Consider the following 21,089-nt stretch of genomic DNA (forward strand, 5'->3'; position numbering starts at 1 on the left):
AACTCATTGAGGTGGGCGGTTGGACTGGTGCTTTGTTGGGCTGGGCGAACCATGAGGTTTATTGGATGCCGCCCCAGATTGTCCCTGCATAGAGAAGAGATTGCATGTGTTACACTAGATACATTACCAACATCTAACTACAATTTTGATACTCACAAGAGTATGGAACAGAGTGGGGTCAACTACAGGGAACAATAGAGGTGGAGGAGTGAAACCCTGTGCGGCGCCAATGCTCTGCATGTACTGGAAGATCTCCACCATCTTCTGATGATCTGCCTCGCGATCCACCCGCTCCGCCTCCCGCTCTGCCATCATCCTCGCCTCCATCTCTTCTAGTTGGGTCTGTAATGTTACAAGCCAACGTTATAGTAACTCAAAGAGAAGGTATATAACTCAAGTAAGGATGAGTTACAGAAGCACTAACCTCGAGTTGTTGTATGCGATGCTGTGAGCTATCGTGCCGAGGTCGTATGGCTGGACTCGAGCCCGTGCTCCTTGCTCGCACCTAAGACAGAGTGGGAGTGGAGGACGAGTCGATTGCCCCGTTGGCAATCCAGTACCGCCCATGTCGCTTGCCTCCTCCGACCCTCATGAGCACATCGGGGTCGATCTGCTCGGTGCTCGGATCATATTCTGGGCCATGGACCTCCTGCGCCATGGCGGTGTAGTCATGTAGGCGGATGTAGACAGTGGGGTTGGCGTAGGCCTCGGGCCCATCATCTGGGTTGTAGTTGACGTCGGACGTCGCCTTGCCCTTATGGGCCATAGCATAGGCCGAGAAGATGGAGCAAGGCCGGCCACCATGTGACACCGACTGCAAGAAAACCAATGAGATAGTTAGAAATAATATCTAATCCAGTATTATATACCTAAATAAAAAAAGAGGGCTTACCCATGCTTCTGCATATTGGCCCAGGCTCCGGCTGCCTTGGTTGTGGGAGGGACCTTGCATCATCATACGTCGTTGCCGGCTAGCGTTGTGCGCCTCGTCCCACTCATGCGAGCACCACCTATCCACCATCTGCTCCCAACACAGAGGATGTGCGGCGCACCAATGTGGAATCATCTACAAAGTAAACACGTAAAGTGCATATGAGAAGATAAAATAAAATTCATGCATGGAGTAATGGTACCAAACATGCATGACTTTACCTGCAGGTACTGGTCCCTGGTCAACGACATGGTTTGGGCTTGCTGCTTGGTCACCTTCTCCCCAAGGACGGAGCCGTGGTAGCTGACGATGGCCTGGATTCGGGCCTCATAGTGCATGTCCACGACGAGCTTCTTACAGCTCGTGGTGGCCACCACATCTGCCCTAGCCTCGTATCCAGCCTCGCATCTGAAGAAATCCTGCATACAAAAACGATGTATCCATATATTATTTCTAGAATTTGCAACGAATGCGACATATTTAACATTATACTAAGACTTACCCACAGCTCTTGCTTCACCCGCTCCGCCTTGTTATTGAATTCTCAACCGTCCCGGTCTACTGCATCGGGGGAGACGGCGTAGTGGTCGAAGGTGTAGGCTGGGCCCATCACTCCGGCGTACTCAACCAGTTCAGGGAAGTGTTCCCTGCACAGTAGGCCGAGGATGCCATTGGGGAGGCGACGATGACCCCCAGCATAGTCCACAACCATCCAAGACCTATCCAAGTGATAATTAAAAAGTATTAGTTTTAATTATGATTTTGAACACATAATATGAACAAGAATGAAGAACATAAAGTTACATGCCTCTCCCCATCCGGCCGAATCAGCGGTCGCCTGTCCCGAAGTATGGGACGCTGAGGGAGACTCGCGGGACCTCGCAGGTAGATGCTCCTCGAACCTGAGGCGCCAGAACCTGAGGCGGTCTGCTGAGCTTCGTCGTCGTCCTGCTGCTGGTCGTCGTCGTCCTGCTGCGTCGCCTGCTGCTGGACAAGGTCGTCCTGCTGCGCCGCCTGCTCGGCCTCGTCCGCCGTTCTACTCCTCCTCCCCCTCCTCCTCCTCAGCTAATTACCGCCCACCATATTTGTCCAAAAACCTGCAATTAAGAGTAAACAAATAAGCACATATAAAAAGATGTATTTAAAAACAGGTGCGAAATAAAAAGTCATATAGCATTACATCGATTAAAAATAATCTTCATATGTGTCGGGGTTAGCCGGATCATAACTCTCATCATCACTATCAACCATTTTATAGTCAACACCATCGGAAGACGCAAGTTCGTCATTAATGTCATTGCCTTCAAGGATTACTAAGTCATTATCATTTTGCACCTCATCATCCTCCTCATCAACAACCATTTCAATATCTACGTCCATTCTGATAGCTTCGGTTAAGTCTATCTCAAATCGCCCTTCTAGCCCATCTTCTTGGAAGAACTCTCCATCATATGTGTTTAGCTCTAAGTTATAATCTTCATCGTTAGGAACAGGTAACCTCACGTGCGGTGATACCTTATAAGCAACATCCCAACCCTTAAGATGTTCTTTCGTTTGGCACGCATATGGGAGATAATACACTTGTGTGGCCTGTTGGGCCACGATATAGACATCGTCTCCTGGTAAGGTGGAATCTTGTCGAATTTCGACTATCCCAAGATTAGAATGTGTCCGTCTAGTCACTTGAGGGTCAAACCAATGACATTTGAATATCACTGGAGTAAGAGGTTTGGAACCATAAAAATTGAGCTCATATATTTCTTCGATTCGTCCAAAATAATCGACATCATCAAGGCCGGGCGTAAAGACTCCAGAACACGTTGTTTTCCGATTGGGCCGACTTTGGTCGTAGTTTGTTGTGCGAAAACGGTATCCATTGACGTCATACCTAGAATATTTCTTGACCCTATAAGCAAAGTCGTTGGCTACTTGTCTCAACTCGGCACTCATAGACGGATCTATTTGGCCCTGCAAGTATTCGCAAGTTAAAAGACGCTAAATTGAGTTCATAGACGGATCTCTTTGACAAACTAAGCACATACCTTACATTTGAACTAGGAAATGAAATCGGGCAACCCATTTCTCGCACCCTTTCTAAGAAGTGTCATATTCCTGTGGAGTGGGGTCCCTTGATCGACGCTAGAATTCATGAAGAAATTGTTCCATGTATGGCGTCACCTCTTCAAGGTTGGTCAATACATATAGCATGATATGCCACCACTCTTCATGTGTCAAGGTCTTGGTGGTCGAGCCACTTGCGCTTCCGAGTTGGCCTCGAAATATGCTAAGGTTCGATTCATTGTCGCCATGATTGTAACGAGGGGGTGGATTATGCACACTCGGCATTTTGTCACCATAATAAGTTGTTGTGAAGTTTGACACCTCCTCTAGAATGTATGCCTCTGCAATGGAAGCCTTGATTTTGCATTTATTTCTACATTTCTTTCGAATAGTCTTTAGACATCTCTCGATTAGATAACACCAACATCCCTGCACGGGCCCCCCCATTCGTGCCTCATAGGGGAGATGAAGAATCAAATGCTGCATTGGATTGAAGAAGCCGGGTGGAAATATCTTCTCAAGCTTACACAGTAACACGGGTGCCAATCTTTCCAACTCTACAACCATGGTTCGAGATAACTCTTTTGCACAAAGCTAACGGAAGAAATAGCTCAACTCTGAAAGCGCTGGCCAGACATGCTCAGGGACATATCCTCGAACCATCGTAGGAAGAATCCGTTCAATCCATATGTGGAAGTCATGACTCTTCATCCCTAAGACTCGCATAGTAGATAAGTTCACCCCCCTACTCAAGTTAGTTGCATACCCATCAGGGAACATCAACATCTTGATCCACTGAAGTACTTCCTCTGGGCCCTGCTTAGGACGAAATCGGCCTTAGGCCTTCTCCATGTCTTTCCACCACTTGGGGGCTTCATCTCTTGGTTTGGTCTATCACATAATGCTGACAGATCCACTCTTGCCTTTATGTTATCCTTTGACTTATCAGGAATGTCCATAATTGTTGCCCACAGTGCCTCGGTAACATTCTTTTTAGTGTGCATCACGTCAATGTTGTGTGGAAGGAGTAGGTCGTCATAATAGGGGAGCCGAGTCAAGCCAGACTTATGTGTCCACATATGCTACTCACCATATCCCAGAAAACCACCTTCTGTATTGTCCACGAGCCCATTGAAAGTTGCCTAGAGGGGGGGGTGAATAGGGCGAAACTGAAATTTACAAAATTAATCACAACTACAAGCTGGGTTAGCGTTAGAAATAGAAACGAGTCCGAGAGAGAGGGCGCAAAACAAATCGCAAGCGAATAAAGAGTGTGACAAGCGGATTTGTTTTACCGAGGTTCGGTTCTTGCAAACCTACTCCCCGTTGAGGTGGTCACAAAGACCGGGTCTCTTTCAACCCTTTCCCTCTCTCAAACGGTCCCTCGGACCAAGTGAGCTTCTTCTTCTCAAACAATTGGAACACAAAGTTCCCGCAAGGACCACCACACAATTGGTGTCTCTTGCCTCAATTACAAGTGAGTTCGATCTCAAGAAAGATTGAGAAAGAAAAGAAGCAATCCAAGCGCAAGAGCTCAAAAGAACACAACAAATCACTCTCACTTAACACTAAAGCTTTTGTGGAATTGGGAGAGGATTTGATCACTTGGGTGTGTCTAGAATTGAATGCTAGAGCTCTTGTAAGTGGTTGGAAGTTGTAAAACTTGGATGACTTGAATGTGGGGTGGTTGGGGGTATTTATAACCCCAACCACCAAACTAGCCGTTTGGTGGAGGCTGCTGTCGCATGGCGCACCGGACAGTCCGGTGTGCCACCGGACACTATCCGGTGCGCCAGCCACGTCACCAGGCAGTTGGGTTCCGACCATTGGAGCTCTGACGTGTGGGCCCGCATGGCTGTCCGGTGGTGCACCGGACAAGCCCTGTAGGCTGTCCGGTGTGCCACTCGCGCGTGCTCTGCTCCTCTACGCGCGCTGGCGCGCATTTAATGCGTTGCAGACGACCGTTGGCGCGAAGTAGCCGTTGCTCCACTGGCTCACCGGACAGTTCGGTGTGCACCGGATATGTCCGGTGAATTATAGCGGAGCGGATTCCCGAAGCTGGCGAGTTCAGAGTCGCTCTCCTCTGGAGCACCGGACACTGTCCGGTGTGCACCGGACATGTCCGGTGAATTATAGCGAAGCGCCTCTGAAAATTCCTGAAGGTGCGAAGTTTGGCTTGGAGTCCCCTGGTGCACGGGACACTGTCCGGTGGTGCACCGGACACTGTCCGGTGGTGCACCGGACAGTCCGGTGCGCCATACCAGGGCTGCCTTCGGTAATCCCTTGCTCTCTTTGTTGAACCCATTTCTTGATCTTTTTATTGGCTAAGTTTGAACCTTTGGCACCTGTATAACTTATAGACTAGAGCAAACTAGTTAGTCCAATTATTTGTGTTGGGCAATTCAACCACCAAAATCAATTAGGAAATAGGTGTAAGCCTAATTCCCTTTCAATCTCCCCCTTTTTGGTGATTGATGCCAACACAAACCAAAGCAAGTATAGAAGTGCATAATTGAACTAGTTTGCATGATGTAAGTGCAAAGGTTACTTGGAATTGAGCCAATATAACTACCCATAAGATATGCATGGATTGTTTCTTCATTTTTAACATTTTGGACCACACTTGCACCACATGTTTTGTTTTTGCAAATTCTTTTGTAAATCCTTTTCATAGTTCTTTTGCAAATAGTCAAAGGTAAATGAATAAGATTTTGCGAAGCATTTTTAAGATTTGAAATTTTCTCCCCCTGTTTCAAATGCTTTTCCTTTGACTAAACAAAACTTTCTCTCAATGAAATTCTCCTCTTAGTGTTCAAGAGGGTTTTAAGATATCAATTTTGACAACACTACTTTCTCTCCCTTTTGAACACAATGAGATACCATTTTGAAAATCATAACAATTGAGAAATTCTTTTAAAATTTATGGTGGTGCGGTCCTTTTGCTTTGGGCTAATACTTTCTCCCCCTTTGGCATAAATCGCCAAAAACGGATACTTGAGTGAGATATAAGCCCTTTCCTATCTACATTCTCCCCTTTGGCAAATAAAACATGAGTGAAGATTATACCAAGGACGGAGAGATGCTCGAAGCGACGACGAAGGATGAGTTACGGAGTGGAAGCCTTTGTTTTTGCCAAAGACTCCAATTCCCTTTCAATACACCTATGACTTGGTTTGAAATATACTTGAAAACACATTAGTCATAGCACATGAAAGAGATATGATCAAAGGTATATGAATGAGCTAAGTGTGCAAATCAACAAAAGAAGTTCCTAGAATCAAGAATATTTAGCTCATGCCTAAGTTTGTTAAAAGTTTGTTCATCCAGTGGCTTGGTAAAGATATCGGCTAATTGATCTTTAGTGTTAATATATGAAATCTCGATATCTCCCTTTTGTTGGTGATCCCTTAAAAAGTGATACCGAATGGCTAAGTGTTTAGTGCGGCTATGCTCAACGGGATTATCCGCCATGCGGATTGCACTCTCATTATCACACAGAAGAGGAACTTTGGTTAATTTGTAACCATAGTCCCTAAGGGTTTGCCTCATCCAAAGTAGTTGTGCGCAACAATGTCCTGCGGCAATATACTCGGCTTCGGCGGTAGAAAGAGCTACGGAATTTTGCTTCTTTGAAGCCCAAGACACCAAGGACCTTCCCAAGAACTGGCAAATCCCCGATGTGCTCTTTCTATTGATTTTACACCCCGCCCAATCGGCATCCGAATAACCAATTAAATCAAATGTGGATCCCCTAGGATACCAAAGCCCAAACTTAGGAGTATAAACTAAATATCTCAAGATTCGTTTTACGGCCGTAACGTGAGCTTCCTTAGGGTTGGCTTGGAATCTTGCACACATGCATACGGAAAGCATAATATCCGGTCGAGATGCACATAAATAGAGTAAAGAGCCTATCATCGACCGGTATACCTTTTGATCTACGGATTTACCTTCCGTGTCGAGGTCGAGATGCCCATTGGTTCCCATGGGTGTCTTGATGGGCTTGGCATCCTTCATCCCAAACTTGTTTAGAATGTCTTGTGTATACTTTGTTTGGCTAATGAATGTGCCCTCTTGGAGTTGCTTCACTTGAAATCCTAAGAAATACTTCAACTCCCCCATCATTGACATCTCGAATTTTTGTGTCATGATCCTACTAAACTCTTCACATGTAGATTCGTTAGTAGACCCAAATATGATATCATCAACATAAATTTGGCATACAAACAAATCATTTTCAAGAGTTTTGGTAAAGAGTGTAGGATCGGCCTTTCTGACTTTGAATCCATTAGTAATAAGGAAATCTCTAAGGAATTCATACCATGCTCTTGGGACTTGCTTGAGCCCATAAAGCGCCTTAGATAGTTTATAAACATGGTTAGGATACTCACTATCTTCAAAGCCGGGAGGTTGCTCAACATAGACCTCTTCCTTGATTGGTCCGTTGAGGAAGGCAGTTTTTACGTCCATTTGATAAAGCTTGAAGCCATGGTAAGTAGCATAGGCCAATAATATACGAATTGACTCAAGCCTAGCTACGGGTGCATAGGTTTCACCGAAATCCAAACCATCGACTTGGGAGTATCCCTTGGCCACAAGTCGGGCTTTGTTCCTTGTCACCACACCATGTTCATCTTGCTTGTTGCGGAAAACCCACTTGGTTCCTACAACATTTTGATTAGGACGTGGAACTAAATGTCATACCTCAATCCTAGTGAAGTTGTTGAGCTCCTCTTGCACCGCCACCACCCAATCCGAATCTTGAAGTGCCTCCTCTACCCTGTGTGGCTCAATAGAGGAAACAAAAGAGTAATGCTCACAGAAATGTGCAACACGAGATCTAGTGGTTACCCCCTTATGAATGTCGCCGAGGATGGTGTCGACGGTGTGATCTCGTTGGATTGCTTGGTGGACTCTTGGGTGTGGCGGCCTTGGTTCTTCATCCTCCTTGTCTTGATCATTTGCATCTCCCCCTTGATCATTGCCGTCATCTTGAGGTGGCTCATTTGCTTGATCTTCTCCTTCATCAACTTGAGCCTCATCCTCATTTTGAGTTGGTGGAGATGCTTGCGTGGAGGAGGATGATCGATCTTTTGCATTTGGAGGCTCTTTGGATTCCTTAGGACACACATCCCCAATGGACATGTTCCTTAGCGCGATGCACGGAGCCTCTTGATCACCTATCTCATCAAGATCAACTTGCTCTACTTGAGAGCCGTTAGTTTCATCAAACACAACGTCACAAGAAACTTCAACTTGTCCAGAGGACTTGTTAAAGACTCTATATGCCCTTGTGTTTGAATCATATCCTAGTAAAAAGCCTTCTACAGTCTTAGGAGCAAATTTAGATTTTCTACCTCTTTTAACAAGTATAAAGCATTTGCTACCAAAGACTCTAAAATATGAAATATTGGGCTTTTTACCGGTAAGGAGTTCGTATGATGTCTTCTTGAGGATTCGGTGTAGATACAACCGGTTGATGGCGTAGCAGGCGGTGTTGACCGCCTTGGCCCAAAACCGATCCGAAGTCTTGTACTCATCAAGCATGGTTCTTGCCATGTCCAATAGAGTTCTATTCTTCCTCTCCACTACACCATTTTGTTGTGGGGTGTAGGGAGAAGAGAACTCATGCTTGATGCCCTCCTCCTCAAGGAAGCCTTCAATTTGAGAGTTCTTGAACTTCGTCCCGTTGTCGCTTCTTATTTTCTTGATCCTTAAGTCGAACTCGTTTTGAGCCCGTCTCAAGAATCCCTTTAAGGTGTCTTGGGTATGAGATTTTTCCTGCAAAAAGAATACCCAAGTGAAGCGAGAATAATCATCCACAATTACTAGACAGTACTTACTCCCGCCGATGCTTATGTAAGCTATCGAGACGAATAGGTCCATGTGTAGGAGCTCCAGTGGCCTGTCAGTCGTCATGATGTTCTTATGTGGATGATGAGTACCAACTTGCTTCCCTGCTTGGCATGCGCTACAAATCCTGTCTTTCTCAAAATGAACATTTGTTAATCCTAAAATGTGCTCTCCCTTTAGAAGCTTATGAAGATTCTTCATCCCAACATGGGCCAGTCGGCGGTGCCAGAGCCAACCCATGTTAGTCTTAGCAATTAAGCAAGTGTTGAGTTCAGCTCTATCAAAATCTACCTAGTATAGCTGACCCTCTAACACTCCCTTAAATGCTATTGAATCATCACTTCTTCTAAAGACAGTGACACCTACATCAGTAAAAAGACAGTTGTAGCCCATTTGACATAATTGAGATACAGAAAGCAAATTGTAATCTAAAGAGTCTACAAGAAAAACATTGGAAATGGAATGGTCAGGTGAAATAGCAATTTTACCCAATCCTTTGACCAAACCTTGGTTTCCATCCCCGAATGTGATAGCTCGTTGGGGATCTTGGTTTTTCTCATAGGAGGAGAACATTTTCTTCTCCCCTGTCATGTGGTTTGTGCACCCGCTATCGATGATCCAACTTGAGCCCCCGAATGCATAAACCTACAACACAAGTTTAGTTCTTGACTTTAGGTACCCAAATGGTTTTGGGTCCTTTGGCATTAGACACAAGAACTTTGGGTACCCAAACACAAGTCTTTGACCCTTTGTGCTTGCCCCCAACATATTTGGCAACTACTTTGCCGAATTTGTTAGTTAACACATAAGATGCATCAAGAGTTTTAAAAGAAATGTCATGATCATTTGATGCACTAGGAGTTTTCTTCTTAGGCAACTTAGCACGGGTTGGTTGCCTAGAACTAGATGTCTCACCCTTATACATAAAAGCATGGTTAGGGCCAGAGTGAGACTTCCTAGAATGAATTCTCCTAATTTTGCTTTCAGGATAACCGGCAGGGTACAAAATGTAACCCTCGTTATCTTGAGGCATGGGAGCTTTGCCCTTAACAAAGTTGGACAATTTCTTAGGAGGGGCATTAAGTTTGACATTGCCTCCCTGTTGGAAACCAATGCCGTCGTTAATGCCAGGGCGTCTCCCTTTATAAAGCATGCTTCTAGCAAATTTAAACTTTTCGTTTTCTAAGTCATGCTCGGCAATTTTAGCATCTAACTTTGCTATATGATCATTTTGTTGTTTAATTAAAGCCATGTGATCATGAATAGCATTAATGTTAACATCTCTACATCTAGTGCAAATAGTAGTGTGTTCAACGGCAGATGTAGAGGGTTTGCAAGAATTAAGTTCAACAATCTTAGCACGCAATATATCATTTTTATCCCTAAGATCGGAAATTGTAATATTGCAAACATCAAGTTCTTTAGCCTTAGCAAGCAATTTTTCATTTTCATTCCTAAGGCTAGCAAGAGTAATGTTTAATTCTTCAATCTTAGCAAGCAAATTACCATTATCATTTCTAAGATTGGGAATTGAAACATCACAAACATTTGAATCAACCTTAGCTAACAAATTGGAATTCTCATTTCTAAGGTTGTCTATAGTCTCATGGCAAGTGCTTAGCTCACTAGATAGTTTTTCACATTTTTCTACTTCTAGAGCGTAAGCATTTTTAACTTTAACATGCTTCTTGTTTTCTTTAATAAGGAAGTCCTCTTGGGAGTCCAAGAGATCATCCTTCTCATGGATAGCACTAATCAATTCATTTAATTTTTCTTTTTGTTGCATGTTTAAGTTGGCAAAAAGAGTACGCAAATTATCTTCCTCATCACTTGCATTATCATCGCTAGAGGACTCATATCTAGTGGAGGATTTGGATTTAACCTTCTTCTTTTTGTCGTCCTTGGCCATGAGGCACTTGTGGCCGACGTTGGGGAAGAGAAGTCCCTTGGTGACGGCGATGTTGGCGGCGTCCTCGTCGGAGGAGGAGTCGCTAGAGCTTTCGTCGGAGTCCCACTCACGACAAACGTGGGCATCGCCGCCCTTCTTCTTGTAGTATTTCTTCTCCTTTCTTCTTCCCTTCTTGTCGTCGCCCCTGTCACTGTCACTAGAAATAGGACATTTTGCTATAAAGTGACCGGGCTTACCACACTTGTAGCAAACCTTCTTGGAGCGGGGCTTGTAATCTTTCCCTCTCCTTTGCTTGAGGATTTGGCTGAAGCTCTTGATGACGAGCGCCATTTCCTCGTTGTCGAGCTTTGAGGCGTCGATTGGTTGTCTACTCGGTGTAGACTCCTCCTTCTTCTCCTCCGTCGCCTTAAATGCGACCGGTTGTGCTTCGGATGTGGAGGGATCATCTAGCTCATTGATTTTTTTTGAGCCCTTGATCATGTACTCAAAGCTCACAAAATTCCCGATTACTTCCTCGGGAGTCATTAGTGTATATCTAGGATTACCACGAATTAATTGAACTTGAGTAGGGTTAAGGAAAATAAGCGATCTAAGAATAACCTTAACCATCTCGTGGTCATCCTACTTTTTGCTCCCGAGGTTGCGCACTTGGTTCACCAAGGTTTTGAGCCGGTTGTACATATCTTGTGGCTCTTCCCTTTGCGAAGCCGGAAGCGACCGAGCTCCCCCTCGATCGTCTCCCGCTTGGTGATCTTGGTTAGCTCATCTCCCTCGTGCGCGGTCTTGAGCACGTCCCAAACTTCCTTGGCGCTGTTTAATCCTTGCACCTTGTTATACTCCTCTCGACTTAGAGAGGCGAGGAGTATAGTTGTGGCTTGGGAGTTGAAGTGCTCGATTTGGGCCACCTCGTCCTCATCATAATCCTCATCCCCTACAGATGGTACCTATGCTCCAAACTCAACAACATTCCATATACTTTTGTGGAGTGAGGTTAGGTGAAATTTTATCAAATCACTCCACCTAGCATAATCTTCACCGTCAAAGGTTGGCGGTTTGCCTAATGGAACAGAAAGTAATGGAATATGTTTAGGAATGCAAGGGTAGCGTAGGGTGATCTTACTAAACTTCTTGCGCTCATGGCGCTTAGAAGTTACGGAGGGCGCGTCGGAGCCGGAGGTGGAAGGTGATGACGTATCGGTCTCGTAGTAGACCACCTTCCTCATCTTCTTTTTCTTGTCGCCACTCCGATGCGACTTGTGGGAAGAGGCTTTCTTTTCCTTCCCCTTCCCCTTGTTGCGGGACTCTTCCGATGAAGCTTTCTCGTGGTTTATAGTGGGCTTGTCGCCGGTCTCCATCTCCTTCTTGGCGTGTTCTCCTGACATCACTTCGAGCAGTTAGGCTCTAATGAAGCACCGGGCTCTGATACCAATTGAAAGTCGCCTAGAGGGGGGTGAATAGGGCGAAACTGAAATTTACAAAATTAATCACAACTACAAGTCGGGTTAGCGTTAGAAATAGAAACGAGTCCGAGAGAGAGGGCGCAAAACAAATCGCAAGCGAATAAAGAGTGTGACACGCTGATTTGTTTTACCGAGGTTCGGTTCTTGCAAACCTACTCCCCGTTGAGGTGGTCACAAAGACCGGGTCTCTTTCAACCCTTTCCCTCTCTCAAACGGTCCCTCGGACCCAGTGAGCTTCTTCTTCTCAAACATTTGGAACACAAAGTTCCCGCAAGGACCACCACACAATTGGTGTCTCTTGCCTCAATTACAAGTGAGTTTGATCTCAAGAAAGATTGAGAAAGAAAAGAAGCAATCCAAGCGCAAGAGCTCAAAAGAACACAACAAATCACTCTCACTTAACACTAAAGCTTTTGTGGAATTGGGAGAGGATTTGATCACTTGGGTGTGTCTAGAATTGAATGCTAGAGCTCTTGTAAGTGGTTGGAAGTTGTAAAACTTGGATGACTTGAATGTGGGGTGGTTGGGGGTATTTATAACCCCAACCACCAAACTAGCCGTTTGGTGGAGGCTGCTGTCGCATGGCGCACCGGACAGTCCGGTGCGCCACCGGACACTGTCCGGTGCGCCAGCCACGTCACCAGGCAGTTGGGTTCCCATCGTTGGAGCTCTGACGTGTGGGCCCGCCTGGCTGTCCGGTGGTGCACCGGACAAGCCCTGTAGGCTGTCCGGTGTGCCACCCGCGCGTGCTCTGCTCCTCTGCTCGCGCTGGCGCGCATTTAATGCATTGCAGAAGACCGTTGGCGCGAAGTAGCTGTTGCTCCGCTAGCTCACCGGACAGTCCAGTGTGCACCGGACATGTCTGGTGAATTATAGCGGAGCGGATTCCCGAAGCTAGTGAGTTCAGAGTTGCTCTCCTCTGGAGCACCGGACACTGTCCGGTGTGCACCGGACATGTCCGGTGAATTATAGCGAAGCGCCTCTGAAAATTTCTGAAGGTGCGAAGTTTGGCTTGGAGTCCCCTGGTGCACCGGATAGTCCGGTGCGCCAGACCAGGGCTGCCTTCGGTAATCCCTTGCTCTCTTTGTTGAACCCATTTCTTGGTCTTTTTATTGGCTAAGTTTGAACCTTTGGCACCTGTATAACTTATAGACTAGAGCAAATTAGTTAGTCCAATTATTTGTGTTGGGCAATTCAACCACCAAAATCAGTTAGGAAATAGGTGTAAGCCTAATTCCCTTTCACCCATCTATCTGTTGATGAATTTCGGCACTAGTCATCGTTGCAGGTGGGCGGTCTGTCACTACGACACCTTTCGTAAAGTTCTTGATGTCTAGGCGGAATGGATGGTCAGGAGGGAGAAATTGTCGATGTTTATCGAAAGACGAATATTTGCCACCCTTTTCAACCAAATGAACCTGAGAGCTTCCTTGCAAACTGGGCAAGGGAACTTACCGTGAACACACCAGGCGCAGAATAGCCCATACGCCGGTAAGTCATGCATGGAGTACTGGTACCAAACATGCATTCTAAAGTTTGTCTTCGTAGCTCGGTCATACGTCCATACCCCTTCCTCCTAGGCACGTACCAATTCATCGATAAAAGGCTCCATGTACACGCCCATTTTATTCCTCGGGTGTCCGGGAATTATCAACGACACGAATATATTCTGCCTTTGAAAGCACACACCAGGGGAGAGATTGATTGGGATAACAAACATGGGCCAACATGTGTACGGGGCAGCGCTCATTCCATAGGGATTGAACCCATCTGTGGCCAGCGCAACACGTACATTACGAGCCTCTTCGGCTTTCTCACGGTGAATGGCATCAAAGTGTTTTCATGCTTCATCATCTGATGCGTGCACCATCTTGTCAGGATTGTATCGTTTTCCATTTTTGTGCCATGTCATCTGTTTTGCGGATTCCTCTGTCATGTACAGACGCTAGATCCTCGGTATGAACAGAAGGTGTCGTAGGATTGTCAAGGGGATATCGAGCTGCCTCTTCTGTCCATCACCAGAGTCTACCTCCATGAACCTAGACGATTTACACTTGGGACAGTACTTTGCCTCCGCGTATTCTTTCCTAAATAGCACGCAGCCCTTCGGACAAGCATGAATCTGCTCATACGTCATCTAGAGTGCACGAAGGAGTTTCTGTGCCTCGTACATGCTCTTTGGCAGAACGTGATCATCCGGAAGCAGGCTCCCAATAACCGTCAACAAGCCATCGAATGCGTCTCTACTCATGTTGTACTGCGACTTGAACACCATTACACGCCCAATGGCATCCAGTTGAGAAACCTTTGTCTGGCCGTGAAGGGGCTTCTGTGCCGCGTCAAACATGTCGTAGAACGCCTTTGCAGTCGGCTCTAGCTCGTCATCCATACATCCTCTCATGTACTGTGCCTCCTGATAGTTGTTCAACATATCCGCTACCCCCGCATCCGCGTCATAATCCTCGACACATTGTCTCAGCACTTCCTCTCTCGTACGATGCGCTTCACCATGAAAGATCCACCGAGTATAGCTCGGCGTAAATCCATTCTTCCAAATATGTTCTACCATGGTCTTCTTTGGTTTTCTTCTCCGGTTGGCACATTTGCTGCACGAGCATGGGAGTAGACTCGCTCCTTTAGCAGCTTCGCCATATGCTCGTTCCACAAAATCATCGGTCTTTCTAATCCATTCAAGGGTGACATCGTTCCTTCCTCTACGACCCATGTACATCAACTCACGGTCCTCCATCCTCTAATAGAAGCCTAGCAATAGAAAATTTCGGCAGCACCTCCCCTGCACGGGGAGGTTCGAAATCCTGCAAATAACACTATCAGCACGATGGCTGACATACACGCATAATTCAACGACACGATGGCCGGCAATCACACACACACACACACACACACACACACACACATATATATATATATATATATATATATATATATATATATATATATATATATATATATATATATATAATATTCAATCCATGAGACTATAGTACGCATAATTCAATAGCACGATTTACATATTTCATTCACAGATTTTCAACGAGACTATAGCCTAACTTAAATGATTTACATATCTTATCATTCACCAATTTACATGATTTATACATTCTATCATCTAATCAATAATAAATAAAAATTGACACATAACAAATTCATACCTCGTGTGGGGGCGACGATGGTACGCGTGGCGTGGCCGGGCGGCGGTGGCGGCGCGCGAGGAGGCGGCCTCTGGCGGCGGTGGTGCGCGTGGGCCCGACGATGGTGCGTGTGGCGGGGCCGGGCGGCGTTGGTGCGCGTGTGGGGGCGACGGGGCGTGGGGGCAGCGTTGGTGGCGCGCGGCGGGCGGGGAGCGGCGGCGGGGCGTGGTGGCGCGCGGCGGGGAGGGGCCGAGCGCGGGGAGCAGCGGCGTGGTGGCGCGCGGTGGGGAGGGGCCTAGCGCGGGGAGCGGCGGCGTCGCGACGGCGGGGAGCGGCGGCGGCGAGGGAGTGAGTGAGTGAGTGAGAAGAAGAGAATGGCTCTTAGGTATACGTTATGTTTTAGTTCTTTGCCGAGTGCCAGATCGCGGGCACTCGGCAAAGATTTTTTTTAATTTAAAAATAGTCTTTGTCGAGTGTCAAATCACCGGCACTCGGCAAACATGTCTTTGCCGAGTGCCAATAGACAGGCACTCGGCAAAGTATATATTTAGGATCTTTACCGAGTGCCCCCACGTTAGACACTCGGCAAAGAAGGTCTTTGCCGAGTGTCAACTTTAGACACTCGTCAAAGCATATTTCTATTTTTTCTTTTCCCTTACCAAATTTTTTGTGGTATGTTTCTACACTATGTAGACCTACATATACCATTTTGGGACAATTATAACAGTGTTTTCAATAGCTAGTAGATTTAGTTCGTTTATTTGAATTTCTTCGGAAAATTTAGATTTGAACTGTAAGTCACTCGAAACTTGGATAATTGTGCATGCAAAAATGATACACATGTTATTTAGCACAAGTTACGACCGATTTCAGGAGCGGACCGGAAACTTCGAGCAACATGCTCACTAAACATGGCTGTGAACTTGCCATCCACATGTTTAAAAATTGTATAAAACACAAACAAAGTCAGAAAATCATGAAACTTGTCCACGTATCATGATATCATATGTAGAGACTGTGATAAAATTTTGAAAAAGTTTCAAGAAAACTGTGACGCACTATGTGTAGAAACCTAAGAGATCTACACATGAAAATCATAGAGTTTCAATGTGGATCTCTTAGGTTTCTACAAATAATGCGTCACAGTTTTATCGAAACTTTTTCAAATTTTTATCACAGCGTCTACATATGATATCATGACACATGGACAAGTTTCATGATTTTCTGACTTTGTTTGTGTTTTATACAATTTTTAAACATGTGGATGGCAAGTTCACGGCCATGTTTAGTGAGCATGTTGCTCGAAGTTTCTGGTCCGCTCCTGAAATCGGTCGTAACTTGTGCTAAATAACTGAAAGGGAAATGTGCCTTTGGGCCATTTCTAAGTGTTTTGGTGATTTAGTGTCCAACACAAGTGCCTAAGTGTAAAAAGGTGGACAAAGTACAAATCAAGAATTAAGGTATGTTTCTCAGACTTAGTACATTGTTTTATGGACTAATGTATTGTGTCTAAGTGCTGGAAACAGGAAAAATCCAATTGGAAATGTCTTGGCTCGAGCAGCCAAGAATCTGCTGAGTCTGGGAGCACCGGACTGTCCGGTGGGTCACCGGACTGTCCGGTGATGCACCGGACAGTGTACGGTGCGCCAGGCTGACTCGGCGTGAACTCGGCGCTCTCGGGAATTCGCCGACGGCGTACGGCTAAAATTCACCGGACTGTCCGGTGTGCACCGGACTGTCCGGTGAAGCCAACGGTCGGCCGGGCCAACGGTCGGCCGCGGAATCTGTGAGCGACACGTGGTCGGGCCAACGGTCGGAAGGGGGCACCGGACTGTCTGGTGTGCACCGGACTGTCCGGTGCGCCAACGGCTCCCAGATCTGCAACGGTCGGCTGCGCCGTTTAAGGAAAGAAATCGGGCACCGGACAGTGTCCGGTGAGCACCGGACTGTCCGGTGCGCCCGAAGACAGAAGGCAAGATCAGCCTTCCAGAATTGCTCTCAACGGCTCCTAGCTGCCTTGTGGCTATAAAAGGGACCCCTAGGCGCATGAAGGAGGATATCAAGCATTCCTACAACATTCCTAAGCATCAAGACATCGATTCCACGCATTTGGTTCATTGTGATAGCATCTAGAGCTCTTGTTGAGTTGTGGACTCATTGAGTTGTGTTGCGAGCTCTTGTTGCGACTTGTGTGCGTGCTGTTGCTCTGATTTTGAGTCTTGTATGCGTTGCTAGTTTCTCCCTTACTCCGTATTTCTTTGTGAATCTTAAGTGTAAGGGCGAGAGGCTCCAAGTTGTGGAGATTCCTCGCAAACGGGATATTGAAAGGCAAAGCAAAACACCGTGGTATTCAAGTTGGTCTTTGGACCGCTTGAGAGGGGTTGATTGCAACCCTCGTCCGTTGGGACGCCACAACGTGGAGTAGGCAAGCGTTGGTCTTGGCCGAACCACGGGATAAACCATTGTGTCATCTCTGTGTTTGATCTCTTGTGGTATTGTGTTTTACTGAGACTCCTTTCTAGCCACTTGGCAATCATTGTGCTAACACTTAACAAGTTTTTGTGGCTATAAGTTTAAGTTTTTACAGGATCACCTATTCACCCCCCCTCTAGGTGCTCTCAATTGGTATCGGAGCCGTTCTCTTCAAGAAGGGACTAATCGCCCGAAGAGATGGATCCTAAGGGGAAGGGAATCGTGATCAACGACAAGGAGAAGGAGTCCTTCGTCAACGAGCCAAGGGATGACAAGTCCAATGACTCGGGCTCGGGCCACAAGCGCAAAGACGGGAAGAAGAAGAAGACAAGGCGCATCAAGGAGATCGTCTACTACGACGATAGCGATGAGTCTACCTCTTCCCAAAAGGACGACGACAACGACTACAGGAAGACGGTCAATTCGAACTTTTCATTTGATTATTCTCGTATTCCACATAGTTCGAATTCGCATTTGCTTTCCATTCCTCTTGGCAAACCTCCACACTTCGATGGGGAAGACTACGGATTTTGGAGTCACAAAATGCGTAGTCACTTATTCTCTCTCCATCCAAGCATATGGGAGATTGTAGAGAATGGAATGAAATTTGATAGCTCGGATAGCCCTATGCTTATAAATGAACAAATCCATAGAAATGCACAAGCTACTACTGTTCTATTAGCATCTTTGTGCAGGGAAGAGTACAATAAGGTGAGCGGCTTGGACAACGCCAAGCAGATATGGGACACCCTCAAAATCTCTCACGAGGGGAACGACATCACCATGCTCACTAAAATGGAGTTGGTGGAGGGCGAGCTTGGACGATTCGCAATGATAAGGGGAGAAGAGCCAACCCAAACTTACAACAGGCTGAAGACCCTTATCAACAAAATAAGGAGCTACGGAAGCACGCGATGGACGAACCACGACGTCGTCCGCCTAATGCTAAGGTCATTTACCGTTCTTGATCCTCATTTGGTGAACAATATTCGTGAAAATCCTAGGTACACCAAGATGTCGCCCGAAGAAGTTCTTGGAAAATTTGTAAGCGGGCGAATGATGATCAAGGAGGCAAGGTACGTGGACGACGCATTGAATGGTCCAATCCATGAGCCTCAACCCATTGCTCTCAAGGCAACAAGGAGCAAGGAGGCGCTACCAAGCAAGGTGGCGCAAGTTGAGGCGGCCGGGCTAAATAATGAGGAGATGGCCCTCATCATTAAGCGCTTCAAGACAGCGCTTAAAGGTCGCAAGGGACAGCCAAGCAAGACCAAGACAAAGGAGAAGCGCTCATGCTTCAAATGCGGTAAGCTTGGTCATTTTATTGCTAACTGTCCCGATAATGAAAGTGACCAGGAACAAGGGAGCAAGAGGGAGAAGAAGAAGGCATACAAGAAGGCAAAGGGCGAAGCACATCTAGGCAAGGAGTGGGATTCGGATTGCTCCTCCTCCGACTCCGACAATGAAGGACTCGCCGCCACTGCCTTCAACAAGTCATCCCTCTTCCCCAACGAGCATCACACATGCCTTATGGCAAGGGAGAAGAAGGTGAGTACTCAAGACTCCACTTATGCTTCTTCTAGTGATAATGAGTCTAGTGATGATGATGACATAGATTATTCATACTTGTTCAAGGGCTTAGATAGATCTAAGATAGATAAAATTAATGAATTGATTGATGCCTTGAATGATAAGAATAGGCTTTTAGAAAAGCAAGAGGATTTGTTGTATGAAGAACATGACAAATTTGTAGAAGCACAAAAATCACTTGCATTAGAGATTAAGAGAAATGAAATGCTTTCTTTTGAACTATCTACTTGTCATGAAACTATTGCTAAGTTAAAGAGTTTTAATGATGATTTAAATGCTAAATTAGAAGTTGCAAATAAATCTAATTCTTGTGTAGAACATGTTGTAATTTGTACTAGGTGTAAAGATTTTGACATTGATGCGTGTAGTGAACACCTAGTTTCAATTTCCAAGCTTAATGATGAATTGGCTAGTCTTAATGCTCAACTTAAGACTAGCAAGAATGAATTTGATAAACTAAAATTTGCAAGGGATGCCTACACGATCGGTAGACACCCCTCAATTAAGGATGGACTTGGCTTCAAGAGGGAAGCCAAGAACTTAACAAGCCATAAGGCTCCCATTCCCGCTAAGGAGAAAGGGAAGGCCCCTATGGCTACTAGTGCTAAAAAGAACCATGCCTTTTTGTATCATGATAGGAGACAAACTAGAAATGCTTATAGGAGTTATAATGCTTACGATGATTTTTCTCATGCTATGTTTGCTTCTAGTTCTTCATATGTGCATGATAGAAATGGTGGTAGAAGGAATGTTGTTAATATTCCTAGGAAAGTTAATGAGCCTTCTACAATATATCATGCTTTGAATGCTTCCTTTGCAATTTGTAGAAAGGATAGGAAAATAGTTGCTAGAAAATTAGGGGCAAGATGCAAGGGAGACAAAACTTGCATTTGGGTCCCTAAGGATATTTGTGCTAACCTTGCAGGACCCAACATGAGTTGGGTACCTAAGACCCAAGCCTAAATTTGCCTTGCAGGTTTATGCATCCGGGGGTTCAAGCTGGATTATTGACAGCGGATGCACAAACCATATGACGGGGATGTTCACCTCCTACGTCAAGAATAAAGATTCCCAAGATTCAATAATATTCGGTGATGGGAATCAAGGCAAGGTAAAAGGGTTAGGTAAAATTGCAATCTCAAATGAGCACTCTATCTCTAATGTGTTTTTAGTAGAGTCTCTTGGATATAATTTGCTATCTGTGAGTCAATTATGCAATATGGGATATAACTGTTTGTTTACAAATGTAGATGTGTCTGTTTTTAGAAGATGTGATGGTTCACTAGCTTTTAAGGGTATTCTAGACGGCAAGCTTTACTTAGTTGATTTTGCAAAAGAAGAGGCCGGTCTAGATGCATGCTTAATGGCTAAGACTTGCATGGGCTGGCTGTGGCATCGTCGCTTAGCACATGTGGGGATGAAGAACCTCCACAAGCTTCTAAAGGGAGAACACGTGATAGGTCTAACCAATGTTCATTTCGAAAAAGATAGACCTTGTGCAGCTTGTCAAGCAGGGAAACAGGTGGGAAGCTCTCATCACACCAAAAATGTGATGACAACATCAAGACCCCTGGAGCTGCTACATATGGACCTCTTCGGACCCGTCGCCTATCTGAGCATAGGAGGAAGTAAGTATGGTCTAGTTATCATTGATGACTTTT

This window comes from Zea mays, chromosome 8 (assembly GCF_902167145.1).
Source record: "Zea mays cultivar B73 chromosome 8, Zm-B73-REFERENCE-NAM-5.0, whole genome shotgun sequence".
NCBI lineage: Eukaryota > Viridiplantae > Streptophyta > Magnoliopsida > Poales > Poaceae > Zea > Zea mays.